Genomic DNA, 15,461 nt, shown 5'->3' on the forward strand with positions numbered 1-15,461 from the left:
CAGTATCTTTAGAATCCAAAAAGACCCTGAAATTTGCTTCCTAACCAGTGAAAACAGAATAGGTCCGCGGAAATTCGTTTGTGATGCATTCGTTTTTATTAGGGTAACTGAGATTTATTCATACACTGACGTCATTCTGTGACGCTAACTTTTTCCTCGAGTTTTCTTTCCGGCTTTCATCAGCCGTGTCGGAATTCTGTTACAGCCGTTAGAAAATATGCATATATTATTTTATGGTATAAACCTCTAGGATACCTTTGTTCCCAAGTTGCCATCCATATTGGTTCTCCTCTAAAATTCAGGAACTAACGCAGGTGATATTTTATGAGATTTTTTTTTCACTTCCTGCAATAATTTTTGACACCATCCACGGCACCAAATCCTCTGGAGTGACCTTTGATTGGTTTCTTTAGTGGTCACCTCAAAACAGGGACACACTTTGATCTTATCATTTCCTGACAGATGACATTTTGCACACTATTCCTTGTTAAAAATACATTCAGCGGTATTACACTCACTTTTTATTCAGAGACAGAAATTTTGTAAGATGGATGGCTTCTCCATTGAAATATTCACAATTTGGATAACAACCTGGGACAAGGGTACCTTTAGGAAAAGTAATTCATTAACCTGTGTTGCCTCCGGTTGCTAATCAGAAGAAACAAAACATTGTAGGTGTAGCCCACCGGTAGAACCTGTGGAATTTGGAGGAACGTTGAATCTGTCCGACGAAAACAGTCCGTTGCTAAATTACGGATGGGCAGCAATTCACTACCACAATCTCATTTTGCAGGTGAAAAATCGACTGACTCCGTGAAATATTTTCACTTATGGTAAGAATGACGAAATAGTTTATGGGTTCTCGATGATGTTTGAGCAATATTATGAGTAATGCTGCCCGTCTAGGGGATGCAGTGAATTCTTCGTGTTGTCTTTTACCGAAATACGGCTGATCAGCTAATGATAACGTTAGATAATATTCTAGTCGAGAAGTCATGTATAAAGAAGGCAGTTATCCGTGGTCATGAACGATTGTAACTAGTTGTCTTGTAATCTAAGCAGCTTCGTTGATTTTCGCAGCATAGTTGATGCGAAGGTTTGATAAAGTTTGCAGTTTGCCGGCCAGATGCATCCTTTCCGCGGTCGAAATTAACGACAGACGTCCAAGGGTGAAACCCACTCCCCTTTGACAGACTTCATCTCAAATGGGTAACTGAAACACGATGAATCGGGCATGTGTGATGGGATGATAATTTATTTAAATGTTAGGTGTCCTAGTTCGGTCAGCTGAGAAGAAAGACCGAGGTGGCAAAAATAAAATATAGGCACCTACCTTCCAACTACCTGAATGAGTTGCGATATTCTTTCAATACGGTTAGATAGGGCTGTCTAGTTGGTTCGTAATTAATGTACATAATATATTTGCTTCGACCATAGACTGAGAATCCATTGTATACCACAATAAAAATATCATGGCAGAAATTATTAATTAGTTGTCCTGGTTCTGAGAGTAAAGCGTAGATCGAATGCTTGATCTTCGTTGACATACTATCCGTCGTTCCGTACTGCTTAAATCCCAGTAGATTTTTGGCCTTGAAATACGGTCCGTAGACTTTTTTAAAGGTAAAATAGATCCCTGATGCAAATTTACCCGTCAAGTAACCACTGGGGACTCAAAAATCCGTTCATCTCCGTCAGGCTGAATATTTGCTTTTACTGAAAATTATCGTCGTCATTATTGGCAGCACAGCATCATTGTTTAGCATTGATGCTTCACTGCCGTAAAGCATGACTTATTTGAAAAATTTATTGTGAATCGAAGGAATAAAGTGTACGGAGAAGGGATTTAGCACTTGCTTAGTACAACCATTACGAGGGGTCGACACATTCAGACAATTTGAATAGAAAATGAGAACAAGATCACCAGTGACATCGGTTTGCAGCAATACCATACAGAGTCTCCAACGATGCATCTGGGACAGGAGGTACATGCGGACTCCATCTTGGGAGGCGAGTAGTTCTACCAATAACCAAACGCTTCGTACTCTTTCCATTACCCCATGACAAGCCAAATGTCGACCACCTCTTTACTAGCGGCACTCGGAAATTGTCAGGGAGAACAGAACGTTTTGGCAGACGATGATTTGGTACGCAAAGAACATGACCAACCCACACAAAATTTTGGTACTGGGCATCTCCATCGATTCAGGTTTATGTTGCACAACCTAACACATTTTATGGGTGTCTTGTTGTGAATTTGCCGGTATCTGCTCAGACGAACCGCCGTTCCTACCATAGCCGGATACACAGTGCCCTTGAGCGTCAGGGGGAGGCCGCTTTGCCGTCACAGGTGTCCCAACTCGGTAAACGCAACCCGGGCCTTGCAGTTTCCAGTGTTGGGATGTCCAACTACCATCGAAACATTCCCGGCATACGTCACAGTAGTGTGACGGTCAGTGTGCCTGGCAAATGGCTACAGGTCTGATCAACACAGAATGATGGTCCTCCAGGTGGGTGTTTGAACACCGGCTTGTTCACTGAAACCTGCAATCCATTTGCTTTTCCTGCCGAGCACGGCTGCCTTGCGGTCAGGCATTCGAACCCAAAGGCTTTGCTTGAGGACCCTAATCACCATCCTGTCTGAGTCGGGTATTACCCCGGTCCATGCACAACATGATTCCTACATCTGGAAATCCGCCATGCCACATTTAAGCCGACGTTATAGACAGACTACGGCATACAATCTGGGATGTCCAGAAAGCTGTTTTCCTAGTAACCGTCTCCATAGGCAATGGTATGGATGCCACCGGACCTATGTTGTTTGGCTGTGTCACATCTTTCTGGCACAGAAACACTCACGTGCCGGTTGACAGAAACGGTCTCTCTAAACTGTGTAAGACGTACATCTTTCGTACTATCGTGATAACTTCTTCATTAGGTTCCTAGGGTGATTCCAGGATATCATTAGCGAATAGTTCAGGGGTCGTGTTTAGTAGTTAAATCCTAATAATCCAGTTAAATTCTACTATGACTACATCAAATCTGCACTGTTCCTTTCAGAAACAGAAAATGTCTCCGTTGTCAACTTTTATCCTCACTATAAAGCTGCATTCTTTATGTACAGAATGCTTGAACCTTTACAAATGTGTCAACGTCATCAGCTGGTGCTTCTTAACAAGTCGTTTGATTTTCCCTTGGTCCTTGGATATTCAGTCGTACACAGTGCGCTTAAAATGTCTCCAAAAAACAGGCCAGTTTTCCCCAAAACTGTGAACACTGGCAAGCTAATTAGACCACCTCGTCTTATCAAGGATTTGTGACTTATCGTAAAAGAACAGCACAGTGTGATTCTACACCATACCGTTGAACCCCTGGCTATGCAAACATTGTCATACATTTCAAGTACTATGTGTGTCCGGAAATCATAAAAACCTATTTCGGAACTAACTGTGAAATAATAATTTGTATAATAAGTAACTTGTAAACTTACTTTAGAACGCGGTCCACAGGTGCCAAATCATTTCTCCAAGTTGGGTATACTTGGTACGTCACGGAAGAAAAAAATTTCTGGGGTTAGTACAAGACCCTCAATGTTTCGAAGACATGGTTGCATTAGTAGTATAACATAAGTGAAAAATGTATGGTGTACCGAATTTCTTTATCTTGTTGTATCAGAGGCTGAACGTTTTGCGTCTTTCGAAATCATCGGGTTGTGGTCATGTTCAAGGTCTTTTTTGTGTAGTTTGGATTTTTTGGAACAACAAATGTATCTGGCTGCACCACGGTTGGTTTCCAAGTCATCCATCATCTAAGACGGTTAAATACTGCTCACCACCACCGTGCTTTGTACCGGATAGTTTGTTTCAAAACTTTTATCTTGTGAAAACAGAAGATACTCAGTAGTCACGGGTTATTCCGCATGTGAATTTCTATGATGACCTTCCTACATCCAAAGACGACTGTCATAATGAGGTAGACGAGAGAATCATCCGTGGACTGTCGGAAAATTTCCAACAACCTTATGAGTAGTGCATTATGAATATACATGTGTCGCGATATCTCGAATATTGTAGCCAGCGAAATATGAGGCAGCCTGCTGGAGTACATTCAGCTGCATGGAAACATCACAGACTAGAGACTCAACTGGGTTGCAAGTGAGTCCCTTGCCAAACTAAATTTGTTGGCACATGAGTGTATTTCGCTGATTTCGTGCAGCTTAATTCCAAGTAGAACGTAAGGTTGACGGGAACTCGGGGACTTCTCCTACCTGATGAACCCTCAGGAGGGTGAAATCGGTCGTGGGCCGTCTTAGAATTTCCAACAACCTTAAGAGTAGTGCATTATGAATTATCCGTCCTGTTTTTATGTGTCTAGTAGCTAAGATGGCTAGAATCACTGGATCAAAGTTGTCTTGGTGACACACGACGGACTGGAAAACGTCTATGTAACCCAAGATGAACTATCATGCTATTACTGGCAGAGTTTCAGTTGGGGAGTAAAATTAACCTGAGCTCATCAAGTGCGATAAGGGCAGTGGGTGAACGAGTGTATATTGAAATTGGAGTAAGGATGCCGGTCAAGGCGACTGAGGAGATGAAGCTCATTAGCGGCCTGTCCGGTTTTGTGAACACGATTCTAACGGGATATCCGGTGAATCCCCAAGCGAATCCAGGCAGCAAACAGGGTTTGCTTTCAGATGGGCCGCTAAAGTAACTGAACATACAAAATTCGAAAGGCGGGCGTCATGAACGAACGATAGTTTAATAACAGACAGGCGTGGCTTGCGAATCTGGCCACTATATTTAATGCTTATGTATGGTTTAATGTAGCATTTTATTTTTCCAACACCACAAAACCGTACTGATTCACTTTTTTTTTAAACGTCGAATGGACGGGCGCATTGGAGTTTGGATGTTTGTTTACTGGAAGGGTTTCTGTCTGCAGTGACTAGTCGAAACTTGGGGCGTTCTGTATAGGTACGTCGTTGAACCAGCTGTGAGATAATTGTTTGATTATGACCTGAGATCATTTTTAACCACTTCCGGATTGAAGAATTGTGCAGCTAAAAACGGGGCCGTTAATATTTGGCGTTCAGTGTTAGTGTTTGCACAAAGCACTCACCAACAAGTGTCTTCATCGATATGTTTTCCACTCTCCAATTTAGAGAACCAGATGGTGGATCATTTTCTGGATGGTTGCGTGGATGGTTGCGCGATTAGGATTTAAAATGGCCCGAATAAGATGAAAAGTATATGCACACTCCTTACAACATTGAAGCTGAGCAAACGAGTACTCGCTTCAAGTTAAGAACATTGCGAAACAACACACAACTCAATTCAGTGGCAGTATGTGACGAAACCGAAGCAAAGGTTTAAACCTAATTCTGTGCCATGAGCTTGACTCACTCACATGGTATCACTTGAGTTGGTGCTAAAATATACAACAGATAATGGTGTGACAATTTTACCTTGGTTAAAGTCACTTAGCTTGTTTTCTTATGCCGCCTCCATTGCTTCAGAGGTTTCTTTGTAGATGGGAATCGAAATTTTTCCCTCTCTGCCAAGTAGGCACAGAAAGACTGCCAAATAAAAAGCGTGTTGAATATTTTTGACTGCCTTCTGTGAGCAATAATGTAACCAATTTGTCCAATGGTATTAAACTTCAGATTTTATCAAACACCACTTAAAGTATCGAAAAACCAGACTCACCAGTGGATCACGCCGAAAAACCTCTTCGATTGTTTATGTTTTACAACTTATTCAAAGTTTTGCAACAAATAAGGACACTTTAGCGTCACTGAGTTATTCTTTGAGAAATGACACCTCTCATTTAGATATAGTGCCATACTTTCACACAACTGTCCATTATTGAGGGATCTCACTGTACTTATTGTTCGACCTCGTTTTAGCTTAGCATACCAAACAAAAACAAAACAACAGACCGATGTATGATAAAACAAACTTATACTGTCTTTTCATTGCAAGCAGCCGAGTTTAATAAAGTGGCTAAACAACCCTGTTAGCTGGATTTTCAGGAATTACGCTCCTTTGTCTGGCTTTCCCTTTTAGATCAGAAATCGGAAACTGATTCTAAACGCTGTTTCAGAGAAGCATGAGAATAAGCGAGCAGGTTAACTACTCAGCGATACTTGCTTTGAGACATAAAACCTTCGTCAAACCATTTGACTAGGTTACACGGTTGGTCGAATATTAAGGAAGACGGAGAATCGATCAGCTAAGTATCATGTATACGGCAGACCTCATCAATATAAGGTGTCGGCTGAGAGTTCTAAGTTTTGCTCTTTGTCTTTTACTGTAAACAGGTGAGGATAAGCCAGATAGGCCAAGAATATATCAAACACGAATTCGCACCGGATTTCAGGATTTACTTCCTCTAATACTGCTAACATTCTTTAGTTGTGGATGTGTTAGTGTAATGACAAACGCTGTAGCGAAATGAGGTGAGTGAGAGTGTCTGGTGAGAATGTCTACCTCAGATCCGAGATGCTTTTCTCTTGACGGGACACAATTCATAAGATTTCGGAAAACCACTTGATATAGCTCGGCCGGTGTGGACCTTATCGGGGCTCATAGGTTAGGTGCAGTCCCATAGTTTCCGTAAACCATATGTACCACTTGAACCTAAAATTCGTGAAATGCACTCAATTGCACGGCAATTCGTTTTCAACTGGGAGTATAACTAGATCCCAGTCGAGTCTCCTGTCTATGATATTCTTCAGTTGAATGTGCTGCACAAAAACCGCCTCATGTTTCAGCTGGTACGCGATATACGAGATATCGCAGTACATTTTCCTGAAGAAATCTACTCACAAGTTTTCTGAAAACTTCGACCGGATTAGTAGTAATACACCAACATGACTAGTCAGCGCGTTTTTAGTAACCCACTGTTAATTGAGTGTGAATGAACAAGCATGAAGTATGTCGACCACAAAATATGCTCTTTATCGATGATGCATATATCCTAATGTAATTGCTTTTCTGCCTTCACACCCCATGGTATGACAAGAGCACGGTGGACCTAGCTCAACTGCGGAACAATCTAAGCCAAGTTAACAGAAGTGGTCTTTTACTGCAGGCTGGTGCATCAATCGTTTAACTGTTATCAGACTTTTAGCGCAGTGATTGAGTTGTAGTCCTAAATCAGTGTCAAATAGCAACCCCGGTTGTTACGTTTCCGTTTTGAGAAGGTTACTTTTATGATTTTGTGGAGTAACTTTTCACCGGTAGAAAATATTCCGTACCTGTAAAATCGTGCTAATGGATAATGTATGTAGACCAAGTTATCTCTCTACAGAATACGAAAAAAGCTTTCATTATAGGAAGTTTTTCTTTTCAAAGCATGAGAAGAATGTTTCACTCTCTGGAGCATTTGAGTTTACTGTCAGTCAAGTAGATGACAGCGCAATTTACCGAATATACATAGAAACATACGTGCTCATGTGCCAACTGTAGACATTGAACTGAGAGTCTGTCAGCCGTGGGGTGGAGAGTTAATTGTCCACCAAACTAAATAAACCACCAATGTTTTTAATTGTCCGCAAGTATTTTTTATCACCCAGTCTTGTTACGTCACCAAAGTTTACACAAAACCTCCGCTCACAAATGCTTTAGTTTTTCCAGTTGTACTGTTGGTTTCCAGAAAGATATCGGCAATTATGAGTAAAATTCAAGGTGCAAAACACTCGATCAAATTGGCCGTGGAAACGAGTGGTTGGGTGCCATACAAGCATGAAAGAGTAAAAAGAGAGTGGGACAGTAGGAAGCTGTTGCCAAAGGTCTTAGATCCAGAAGAAAAATGGTCAAGCTAACCGAAACTAGCGAAACCCCTGGGTGAAACAGTTGAACATCGTGTTGGAGCAAGTTGTCGTCGGAAAGCCTGACTCAGAATTCTCTGCGAACTTTACCCAACACAAACCCCCACATACTAAGACATATAAGAGCTAGTTAGCTAGGAGGCCTGACCAGAAAGTGTCAGCAAGCTCGCTAGTGAGACAGGTGAAATGCCATGTCCTGGAAGGTTTCAACCCCCGGAACGGAGTCAGTTCATTCCCGTCTGCGAAGGTGCGATGATCTAACGGCGTTCAGTGTGCAGGTCAACATCTAGCTGTTATATTCTGATGGTTCTGAGGAAGAAGACTGGAGTGATTCGATCTTTACCACTTTTTAAACAGTTCCTCATCTACGATATCAGAATTCAGTGAGAACAGTAATACTAATAAATGACAATCGAATAGAGTTGAACTTTGCATGGATGTAGTGTTCAACAGAATAGGAATGACAATATATCATAATAGTAACCATTCAGCTGTAATATCTTTTCGGTGCCTAGCTGCCATGCTAACGGAAGGAAATACTTGAGCTGGAATACCATCAGGATGCCCAATCCTAGACAAGAGAAGTCGAGATGCAGGGATCCGGTTCGAACTACGGACATGCCGGTAAATAAATTTGTGCTCCAACCGCTGAGCCATATCGATCCCACTAAGAACACTAGTTTTATCTAGCCTGGCATTAAGGGGAGAAAGCCTTATCAGGGCCACAACGATAGTCTGTCGAGTCCGAATTTCCAACTTGCAGGTATTTCTCAAGCGAAACGTTTGCAACTATCAGCGTCTTGTCAGTGAATAATGATTTTGAATTGAAAGACGACGCATAATGTGTCGAAAAATGACAGTAGCACGTTTAGAGTGTTCAGGGAGGGTCAATTATTGAGATGTTGAGGAAAATATTGTTGTATCCCGCCAACCCCTTCTGTCTCTGGAAAATAAATGCTCAGCCATGCACCACCAGAAATATTTGTGTAAATAGCGAGCCGCCCAGTTGCTTACTTGGTGGCGTGTAATTATCCGTACGTCGCGACATTAAGATACCTATTTTTATGTTCGTTGATACCGTAGAGTTAAGCACTGTTCGGCCTGTGTAAATTTCACCAACAGTTCACGACTTACACATCGATAAGTGAACTTGAGTAGGATGCGGCCAACTTGTTTTCTGAGTTTGACAACTTGTCAGCTTAAGGGTTGGGAAAACAAATTTCCTAGTGCATTATTTTACCTAAGAGTGACTCATGCAATGAGAAAATCATGGCTTTATTGAGAGTGTCAGTAAACTCTCAGGATACACACAGTCAACCCGTTATGGGTAATGGCCTCGCTTGGGAGTTTACACCCTGAATAGGGTTGAACAATATGATTTATTCTCTGGAACTAGGTTGCCGGCAGACCGCACGGCCATGCGACGTAAGTCGGGCGAAATCGTATCATTCATCCAAAAGAAACAGGAAACAACAAACTCCCGCTGTGATTTATAGGGCACTACATGACTAGCGTGAGTTTGATCAGTTCCCTACTGTTTTTGTTCATCTGTTTTCCTTCGCAGCTGTTCGGTAATCGAATTAGGAATATTTCGCCACAATGTTCGATCACCAGATGCTTTCTAACAGATGGTATCAGTTTGGCTCATATCGATACACTATTTAGATCGGGTGTAACTAGAACACAGTTTCGATGGAACCTGAAAAAACATCACCCGGATTACTGGATTTCAGGTTACAATCAGCGTTTGAAACTCAACAAACGTATTGATTTCCACTGTCCAGCAATAGATCACGGGACAGGTTACCATTAGAGAGACTAAGCAATCGGTCTTATTCCATCTATTGTTAAACTTCGCAAGTCAACGATGTATGTAAGTCTGCCCATTATATTCAACGGAGATTTCATCTTCCCAGTTAGCCAATCTATGTTGAAAAGCCGAACAGCACTGTGTCGCTGTTTCATTCTCATTGAAAGTCATCAGCAGTGCGTGGGGAGTTTTGTAATTTGGCTAGATCACCATTTGAGGTGGCATCTCTATTAATGACGGCGCACTACGCCGGTCCACTACGTGAGAACGATGTCAGTTTATTGACGAAGTTCTTATGAAATTCAGCAAGCAGCTCTCTTCTACACCACCCCTTCTCTCTACTACCATCTCAAAAAGCAAGGCACGTTTTTGATCCCACCTGAGAGTTGGCGTTAATATGGAAGGAAGAAGGGTCTAGCTTTGCGAAAGTCATGCAGAACCAAAAGGTTGTTGCGGAGAATGAACCTCTGAAAGTGGCTTAGAGATGACGTAATACGCACGAACAGTCCAGTGGTCCGTCACATCAAAAGTGTGAACCCGTCCTACAGAGCTAATTGCCATTCAGTCGGATCAAACTATCTAAAGTGCATGGCAGTAAAAGCAGCGTGTAGAATTTGAATATTTGTTCTCAACTTTGCAAAAGTGCCGTGTCAAAGGAAAAAAGGAAATGAAATTGCTGAATGTTTTTCGCCCCGTGTACCATGTGGTATGGTACAGAGCTGTTTCAAGTCACTCTTGGTTCACCCAAGTACAAAGAGCATAATCAACTCTGTTTTTGAGATCAAGAATTCATGTAAAACATAAAAAAAAGGGTTTTGAGGCAATTAGCCTGTTACCAGTAAACAGACTGCTTGAAGCTCTTGAGATAAGCCGAAGGTTTTATACAAAACTTTAAAAGTCCTCTATAACAGCGTTTCAATGAGCATTTTATTGTCTAAAATGCTGTACTTCCTTCAGATTGTCACCAAACTGTTACTTGCGAGGAACAATGCAACTACCATCTGATGAACATCTATGCTATCAATATTTCGACAAGTTACTAAAGGACCGCCACTTGAACCGACTCCAAGGACTATCCTCCTGGCAACAGGAAAAATTCTAACCAATTAGTGTACCTACAATATGGGCTTTGTGCTTGGACGTCAGTCAGCTGAGAACATATCTCGAAAACAGGAGTGACCTTCATTCAAACAACCATCAACTAGTCCATCCTTCGTATTTACCGGTTAGGTGATGGTCAGTATGAGTTGGCGATAATTTTACGGTGTCTCATTTCTGAACTGTTCCACAATCATTCTGGAGCCGCCAGAAACGTGCATGTAATGATTGCAAATGTTGTTTTAGCTTTTGGGCACCACGTTCAGTTTGACCTTGTCTTGTTTTGATTCATTTTTAATTTGTTATCTTCCAGTCACCTAGAAAAGTGTCAGCGCTGATGTGCTTAACAAACGTATCGGAGACGTTTCCATAGCCTTGATTATAGTGTTATGCCTTCAGCTTATATTGTACCGATTGTTTTGTCCATGTACTCTGACAAAATCATTAATATGCTTAAGTTCCTGTCCGAGTATATCACCAGCAAAGGAAACAGAAATGGTATGGCAGGTTCCCTCTTGTGGCTGCGAAGTAGGCTGAAGCCCATAATTTTGGGGTTAACGTCTTCGCAGATCAGCATGGCCGTGGACTAGCTTAAATCTCCAGGAACTAAGAAGTCGCATATAAAACTTGAAGCTGATACATATTTCAGACATCGCTGTTTTTGACTTTTGATTTTCTGTGATATCTGGTGAGTGTTATAGCAGTGCCTTAGAGGCAACATTGATGAATACAACATACTTTCACAAAAAGGACTTATGCCTTTCCACTGCGATCTTCGGAAATTATGTAAGATTTGAAACAAGGCCTCCAGAGCTGTAACTCTGGTACCCCCATCATTTCTCGGGAAGTAACCGCTGAGTAATATATGCAAGATGGTTCCTTTGTCCACTTCTGAGACTAACGCGATCATATCCTTGGTTGCAAAAGGTTAATTCAACTTGTAGGAGTGTGTAAACTGAGTGTACATATGTGCTTATCGAAAGGCCCGAAAAATACAAAAAATAACACTGTACATCTATTTACAGCCCAAATGACTAAGCAGGTTAGTCTGATTCATGAGGTCTTTACCGACCTTTTTACTTACAACCACCAAATTGGTCGATAAGGGTAAAATCCCAATTTCTGGCAACTTCTGTTTTCATTCCTGTGAATGGGAAGAGTGTACTAACCGCTTCTTTTTTCCGTGCGTCTATGTGTTTACACTATACTCTTGCGAGAAAATGTCACGAATTGGCATTTGACCGAAGAGTAGAATCTATTCAACCATAACGACAAACTACTATCGTACATGGGAAACCGGCAAACGGTGATATGGTGAATTGTGAAGGACCTTAGGAATACATTCCATCCGGACAAGCCATTGGTTGTCATTCGCTTGGATCACAAACTGAAAGGAGTGGATGAGTGGATGATGTCATTGTCAAGCGTCCTTAAACGATCATGTTATGGTTGATTCCCAACCAATTCAGGAAGCTTACCGCTTTTTTGGCGATTGAAACTGGCAAGAAAGCCAGAAGGGCATCTGATGACCAAACTTAATTGGGGAAAGAAAATTGGATTTCAATGATGTTGTGAATCCGCAGTAGGTTGTTGGATATTCGGATAAATCCTAGGTCATTTTTCCTCTTATTATCTACTTGAGAATCAGCGACTGCTTGTGATAGGTACCTCGGTTAGCAAAGTTAGCGGACAGCTTGGTTTGTTGACATCAATTCGTCTTGTTTACGAGGGAGGATCGATCACTGCTGCACAGAGTATTAAACCAACGACTTACAACAATTTGCAAGATTTAAAAGCAAATTTATATAAATAGAATGTCAAATACAGGTTTAGTTGATGGGCAGGGTTGTTCGATATCAAATTATTGTAACCCAGACCTGCGCGATAGATGAATAACTGCTTATCGTCTCAGCCGAAATCCATAATATAGAAACTTTATACACCGAGGTCAGATTCCGGATGCTTTGTCTGATTTATGGTGCAGATGTGACCGATTCCTAACATATCTCGAGGAGAAATAACTTGACGTTTGTTCCTATCTTGTTCAACTGCTCCCAATCTAGTGCAGAAATAAAATGAATTTGCAAAAGAAAACACGCCTAATATTGCAGTTAATAAATGACGAAAACATATGGGTGTACGAAGTATTCTGGCGGGTGGTTTGTTTGGCAGTGATCCTCGTAAGATTCCTCAACAGCAAACAACGTGTTCTATTATTGAAAATGCGTATGTCCAGCGCATGGATCTTCTTTCCCGATGTTCCTACGAAGGAGGAAACCGTCCGATAAATAATTAGCTACGTGAAAATTATATTGCCAAAAAACTGCATTAACGTTATTGCTCATAACTGTTTGAAGTGTTGTTGTCGGTTACGATGAAAAGTGATCAAGGCGTTACTAGGACAGAACCTCCTCTTTCTTGATATGACCCCACCATAAAATCGATGGGATCTTGGGTAGTTCACTAAGGGTTTTATTCTCTGCACAACTCATCAGGTGACCTGGATCCATGAGATACAGGTTTTCAGTTTTCTTCTAACAACTGTGCAACTCCACAAAAATCCCACTTTACTAGTACAGCCGAGCCACTTGAACTTCTCTTCGGGGGTGACACACAAATTAACATTTTGCATAAAAAGCCGCATAAAGATGTGAAACACCGTTTGGAGATTCGACCGATTGTGTTACTGTTTCGACCTTCGACAACCACTGTAATGTCCCGCATTGACATCGAACCAGTCATATATTCGTTTGCTTTAAACCTGGTACCTAGTAGGCTTATTAGATTACTTTGCATTAATTCTGTAATTGACCAGATCGCATCTTATCTTATAAGCATACATACAATAGACTAGCTGCAGAGTAGAACGTTGGTTAGTCTGTAATGATTAATTCTTGGTCCCCAGTGAGCAACAAGTAAATATAAAGATGGAAGTAAGTAGATTAAGCGATTAGTGTGGTTCATAAAATAAGTAAACCAAGGGAAACCCCTAGTTGACTGGGCTAGGTCGGTAAAAAATATAGCACATTTTATTAAATGGGACAATGATAGGGTTAAACGGCTTTTAGGTTTTACCAAATCCCTCGAAATAGAATTGATGTGACCGATTCAGAGAGAGGAAGTTAAACTATTTCAAGTACTGCTGAAGTTGAACGCCGGTTATACTTTTGTTGAAATCGGTAGACACTTGAGCAGCTAAATAACGCACTCTTTTTCATGAGAAAAACAAAAATTTTAGTTAGATGGTAGGGTTGTTTTCGGTATCTTGGCTTTGAGCTCTCACTTTCACTCAGTATTAGTCCAGTCGAAGAAGTCACTTGAAATTACACGGAGACTACACGTGAACGGAGGCAGGATTGTGGATTGAATACTTTGGGTCAGGTCATAAACCAGGATCACTTGGGTCGATTGTTTGTCTTGTTCTGTCACATTATTAGTTAAACGAGAGCACTCGACATGGAACACTTTAAACCTTGGTGTCTGTCCGTGGAAACCGTGGATTTGAATATTTCAAGTTTCACCTTCTGTGAGAGCATCAGTATGGCGCCACAGAAAACAGCAAATGCTGCTGGCACTGAACAATGAAAGTCTTCAAAACTTCTTTCGCTAACAGAAGAGTGATACTGTCAGGTACTCGGGAAGCGATATTGCCGCCTAGCGGGCACAATCAACCCTAAAGAAAATACAGACTAAGAGATGACCTCGCTCCGTAGTTAAGTATCTAGTAGTCTAGAAACAGGATTGTTCTGGAGGATCAGTGGTAGATGCCTAGTGGTAAATGTACAGGTGAGCAACTCAGTAAAAAGAGGATATAGGGCTTTGAAGATCATGGATTCTCCTCATCATTAGTTAGTCATTTGGATAGCATATGCAAACGCACAATGGGAACTCTTCAAAAGAAGCCATAACATTTTAATATCCCCAACATATACACATGTTGGCATTATTGCAAGTCACGAATGGATCCGAGAGTAACTCGCATTGTTTGGGACAAAACAAAATTTCTATCCGTCTGAACGAAAAATGGGACAAATATCTACAGTCGAACATGCCGAACCTTATAATATACGGTCTGAATAAATGTCATGCAAATGGTGGGATGTTTGAAAACCTCTAGTGGTAAGCTGCGAACCAAATAAAAAAAACTCCAAATAGGTAAAAACCTGATAATAGTTTGAACCCACAAACTGCAGAGGTGGAAAATAAATTTAGAGGTACCAACCGCAATTGAATGTTAGCCGGTTAGATTCCATGACATATTTGTTCAGAGTTTTGTGAAATATCATTTTTCAGAAACGGGAAACAGAATGTTTACTCGTGTGTTTAATTCGTTAGCAAAAGTTATTCCAAAAAGCAACCATCAATTCAGCTATATCAGCCCCTCACTGAGGGCTACAATGAAACAGTAAAGGGTGTCTGTTGCGCACTGGACGAGATGAAAGTGTGGAGAAATTACATGGGACGAAACCATTCTCATCTTGTCGGTTAATAAGTACAGTCTCTAGACGTACTCATGGTTGACCGGTCACCAAATTTTGGCTCCCTTTCATTACAATACCTTCTAATAAAGGCATAATTAACGCACGTGAATCTCCAGAAGAGCACAAAATTCTGCGATCTCAGTTGTTCTGGGCGCGGCCGAGATAAGTGCGCACCAGGGAAGCAAAATCAAGTAGACCACAGCACATTCCTTGCAACTTTGCGTACAACATAAATTTC

The sequence above is a fragment of the Opisthorchis viverrini genome (assembly GCF_000715545.1).
Source record: "Opisthorchis viverrini unplaced genomic scaffold opera_v5_355, whole genome shotgun sequence".
NCBI lineage: Eukaryota > Metazoa > Platyhelminthes > Trematoda > Opisthorchiida > Opisthorchiidae > Opisthorchis > Opisthorchis viverrini.